General features: G+C 35.9%; 1 pseudogene; it reads left to right on the top strand.

The window, feature by feature from the left end:
- Positions 1 to 1870: 1870 nt before the first annotated feature.
- On the top strand, positions 1871 to 2603 carry LOC123577834 (annotated as a pseudogene).
- Positions 2604 to 5785: the final 3182 nt, after the last annotated feature.

The raw sequence follows: 5785 nt of genomic DNA, 5'->3' as shown, positions 1-5785 counted from the left end.
GTATCATACTAGAAAATGCCTTTTCCTTGCACTTTTAGATAAATTTTCATTGATCTCATTTTACGCATGATTACATTTTTAATGAGTTGTGCAATATTTCCAGGCTAATATTAAATCCCCTCTCTCCTCCTCTTCCCCCGCCCCCCACTTACTGCTTGCTGGATTAACATTTCTGATAAATTGTTGGACCAGAAAGAAGGAGCATTACCAAGATGAAATAAATTACTTCCATTTTTTTGCAGCTCTAAAGCGATAATAGGAGAATACAAATGCCTACTGCCTAATTATGCCACATCTTCCAATTCATTTTACAAAAACAATTATTTTATTTTTATGTAACAGGCATGTTACCTTGTATTCATCATAAACGACCCTGAACACTGCATGGTTTATTAGGAAAAAAAAAGGTTTTTTTCACCATAACACTGATCAAGTAAACTTATGATCACCTGAAAAGAAGCAACTTCATAAACTAAATCATATGGCAGTGATAGACAATTAGAAAATCTAAACACTAAGAAATAAGTTTACTTTAAAGATAGAAATTATTTAAAATTAACTTCCAAGCAGAGTACAAAATGATATTATGCATAAATGCTTTAAGAGACCAGTTCCTGTGTGAGACAAGAGACCAGGAGAGTACCTTACATATAGTCTCCAACTTTATGGAAGTAAGACCCATTTTTCTCTAGCGGCATCTTCAGGCTTATATGCCATAAATAAAGATAATGTCATGGACACTACTGGAATTCCAGGCTCTACTCAAGAAAGGAAGTCAGAAAAATCATTAAAAGTGGGTCTAGGACCAAGAACTTTGTAAGAGAGTTCTTAAACATCTATGCTTCCCCCTGTATTAGCTATAACTCCTTAATTCTTTGTAATGACTAAGAGCAAACTCTGTAAACATATTAAACTTTCTAATTCAAAGAATACAAGAACAAAATCAAATTCAGCTCTATGGTGTTTACAAGAGATAGACCTAAAAAAATGGGTCTTGAAAGACTGAAAATAAAAATGTGGGAACAGATTTATCAAATACTAACTAGAAGACTGGTAGTGTAGTAATTTTAGTGATTTTTAGTAATTTTAGTAATCAATGTAGAAAATATGGCAAAAGGATTTAAAATAAAGGGGGGAAAATCACAAGATTTATATACATAAATATGGAATTTATATGTATTATTACATATATGGAAAGAATATATATTTGCATGTAAGAACATAGATATATATTAAATTTGAGTATTTATGTTAAATATTTATTTAGATACAGGAAAAAATGTATATACACACATGTACATACACAGTACATATATGCCCACATGAATACACACATATGTACAAAGTATTAACTTGTATGCTCCCAACACATGGCTTTGAAACATAAAAATCACAACTGACAGAATTATAAAGGGAAAATGATAGAAGAAAGATCCAACATGTTAAATGGAGACATGAAATTTTTTTTTTGAAGTTTCTTTATTTATTTTTTGAGAGAGAGAGAGACAAAGCCATCAGGAGATGAGCTGAGAGAGAGAATCCAAAGCAGGCTCCATGCTGTCAGCGCACAGCGCAACACGGGGCTCAATTTTCATGAACTCTGAGATTATGATCTAAGCCAAAATCAAGAGTCACCTGCTTAACTGACTAAGCCACCAAGCACCCCTGGACGATATTTTAAGAAGACACAACTGAATTTCTAGAGATGAAAACTACAATGTATGAGATCAAAAATATCCTGTATGGAAGAGACTAGACCAAGCAGAAGAAAAGATTAGTCAACTTCAAGACATGGCAATAAGAACTATACAAAATGCAACAGAGATAGAAATAAAGACAGGAAAAAGAATTAACAAAGCATCATTGAACCATGGGGCAACCTCATAGGGCCAAATATAAGGTAACTGGAATCCCTAAAAGGATGAGAAAGCAATACATATTTGAAGAAATAATGACTGAAAAATTTCCAAGTTTGTTGAAAACCATAAGCTCATTTTGTGGGTGGCAGCAAGCATCAAGTGGGCACCATGAAGGCCTCAGATAGACTGCAAGAATATATAAGATGGTGGAGTACTGCCTACTCACTCCCAAATGCCACTCCCTGCACTCTACCACATGCCAATCTTTGCACCTAATCATGTCACAGCCAAGTCCTGTTTCTGGTACTTTCTGTCTCAGCTTAAGAAGTCTTCAAGGAAAGTGGTCTACTGGCAGCAGGTATTTAAGATACTTCCCCTGCAGCTACACAACTCTGGCACCTAGCTGTGCTACAACTCCTGTAATGACACCCACATATGCTGGATGTACAGGGACCTAGCCACTGTGGACAATGTCACCCAGGGCTATCATGACATGGGGGCCCAGCACAGCACCCAATCCCATACAATCCATATCATGAGGGTGGAGGAGTTCATGGCCAGTCAAGCAGTTCCACAACCTCAAGATTAAGTTTCCTTGCCACACTGGGTCTTGGATTGACAGTAAAGGCCAAGGTTTACTGCCAAAAGCCCCAACACCTTCTTTTAGATGCAAGGTCCCCCCCATTCCCACATCTGCCCAAATAAACTCATAGGGACACAAAAATACAAGAATCTCCCATGAACCCCAAGCACCAAAAACAAAAAAATAAACAAACAAACAAAAAAAAAAACACAAGAAAACTAAGGCATATCACAATCACCAGGCTTAAAATCAGTGATAAAGAGAAAAATGTGAAAAATAACCACAGAGGGAAAATGGAGACATATTACATACAGAGTAATAAAGATAAAAAGGACAGTACATTTCTAATTAAAGACAACATAAGCTACAAAATAGTGTACCAAGATTTTTAAAATACTAACTGGGAGGGGGAAAAAAAAGAGGGGCACCTGGCTGGCTCAGTTGGAAGAGCATGTGACTCTTGACCTCAGGGTCATGAGTTCAAGCCCCATAAGGGGTATAGAGATTATATAAATAAAAATGTAAAAATTTTTAAAAAAGGAAAATAGATGGAAAAATGAAAGTGAAATAAAGACCTTCCCCAGACCTACAAAAACTCAATCAATCACCAGTAGACCTGCAGAACAAGAAATGAAGCAAGTGCCCCAAACAGAATGAAAATGATACCAGATGGAAACCTCAATGCACACAAAGAGCTGGAAATAGAAACTACAAAGGTAAATAAAAATAAAACTTGCTTTCTAACTGAAATCTCTAAAACATTATCAACCGTTTCAAACAAAAATAACAGCAATTTACTGTAGGGATTTGAACACACATAAAAATGAAATGTGTTGACAACAGCTTAAAGGCCAGGAGAAAAGGAAGTAATACCACTCTAAGGTTCTTACACTGTACGTGTATCACTTGAAGGTTGACTGTGCTATGTTAAACCTGTGTAATATAAACCCCAAAGCAACCAATAAAACAGTTAACCTATAAGACAACAAAGGAGACAAAATAGATTCATAAAAATAAAAAACTCATCTAAAAGAAAGCAGAGGGGCACCTGGGTGGCTCAGTCAGTTGAGCGTCCAACTTTGGCTCAGGTCATGATCTCATGGTTTGTGAGTTTGAGCCCCACATTGAGCTCACAGCTGTCAGTGCAGAGATTGCTTAGTATCCTCTGTCCCTGTCTCTCTCTGCCCCTCCCCCTCTTCAAAACTAAATATAAACATTTTTTTTTATAAAAAGGAGAAAATGAAGATAAAGGGAAGATAGAACAGAAGGAACATACAGAAAACAAATAACAAGACGGTAGATTCCAACACAATCATATCAATAACCTTATTAAGTGTAAATGGTCTAAAAACCCTAATTAAAAGCTGGAGATTGTTAAAAATTGGGAGAATAAAGATGCAACACCAAACTCTATGCTGCCATATTTTTTTTTCAAGTAAAAAGAATGAAAAAGACACTCCGTACTAGCAAATTGAGAAAAAAGTCGAAGTGGCTGTGTTAGTATTAGACAAAGTAGATTTTAAAACAAAGACTGTCAAGGATCAAAGAAAGTCATATCATAATGATAAAGGGGTTACTTCATTAAGAGGGCATAAAAATCTCAAATATTTATGCACCTAATAATACAGTTTCGAAATACATGAAATAAAGTAATTCAGTAATTGACAGAACAGTAGAAAATCAATAAGATAGGAGATATGAAAAACAATATTAACCAACTTGATTTAATTTATATCCATATAATACTTCATCCAGAGACGGAAAAATATACATTCATTTCATATGTCTCTAGTCTAAGATGGACTATATTGGGGCTATACAAGAAGTGTTAAAAAATTATTAAGTATTCAAGTCACACAAAGTAGGCTGTCTAGTGACAATGAAATTAAATTAGTAATCAGTAGCAGAAAAATCTCTGGAAAATCCCCCAATATTTAGAAACAAAATAAGATATCCATGGTGTGTAATCCATGGGGAAAGTAAGAAATCAAACAGAAATTACAAAGTATTTGGAATTAAAAATAAAAACACAATTTATGGATTTCTGCATTGTATTTCTTAGGAAAAAAACTTCTCCAAAGACAATGCAGGTAACTAGGGTTACATTTAGGAAGCTCATCCAGTATTTTAGGTCTTAGATGCAGTACCAATTTCAACCTTGAATGAAAATCTTCACCTTGGCATTAAAAAAAGAAGTTGGTGTCATCATGACTCCCCAGCTCTTGTACTCATGGTGCAAAAGGGAGGAAGTCAATTTTTTATGGTCATTTCTACCTCTATGTCCTCTCCAAAAAGTAACAGAAAAATTCTAATAAACTTAACAAATTTAAACCAATAGCCAAATCTGACCAATTTCTGGATATATTTGTCATTTTTATCACCAAAACAGGTTTCAGGGAATTCAAGGGCATTAATAAAAATCCATGCCTGTGACTGAGCAATTTAACTATTTTTAATGATGGTGAACAGTAAATACATGACCAGAAAGATAAAATATTAACATCAAAGTGAAATAAAGAAAGTCTCAGAAAGTACCAATGGCCTAAAGGAATGCAGTAGAAAATTTAACAGACTATAAAGTTCACAAGAGAACATGACAAGAATCTAAGACTCAAAATAGTAAAAGCCAGCCTTATATTTGTTTAACCTACTGAAAAATTCTCTGCAGTCTGGACAGCCACAGTCTAAGACTTCAGCAATGAAAATGTAATTAAAATATGCTAATATTGGACAAGAAAATAGTAAGACCTGGGGATGTGGAAATGTCTCCCAAGTTGCTCAGGTGGGTAATATGTGAGCATGGAAAGGAGATGTCAAGGGGTGGTATGGAGAAACTGTCAAAGTCCCAAAAAATGTTTCTGCTGTTAGACAAGCCTGAAATCAGAAAGGGGGAGGAGGGAGGATTTGTTAATAAAATCATTTCACAGACCTTTGTCCTAGTCTGCGTGCCAAGGACAGGAGCATCCATTTCACAGAAATTCTGTGAGAATTCAGTGAAGTCAACAAGTCTAGTGGAGACGAATTTGACAGCAGTTTCAAAAAGAAATTTCAGGGGCGCCTGGGTGGCGCAGTCGGTTAAGCGTCCGACTTCAGCCAGGTCACGATCTCGCGGTCCGGGAGTTCGAGCCCCGCGTCAGGCTCTGGGCTGATGGCCCAGAGTCTGGAGCCTGTTTCCGATTCTGTGTCTCCCTCTCTCTGCCCCTCCCCCGTTCATGCTCTGTCTCTCTCTGTCCCAAAAAAAAATAAATAAACGTTGAAAAAAAATAAAAATAAAATAAATTTCATAATGGGCCTAAAAAAGAGCTACAATATTTCAGTACAAAAGTACCAACTTTGAAATCAG

This window comes from Leopardus geoffroyi, chromosome E2 (genome assembly GCF_018350155.1).
Source record: "Leopardus geoffroyi isolate Oge1 chromosome E2, O.geoffroyi_Oge1_pat1.0, whole genome shotgun sequence".
Lineage (NCBI taxonomy): Eukaryota > Metazoa > Chordata > Mammalia > Carnivora > Felidae > Leopardus > Leopardus geoffroyi.
The sequence above is the reverse complement of the archived record's forward strand: the minus strand, read 5'-3'. Positions and strand labels throughout refer to the sequence as shown.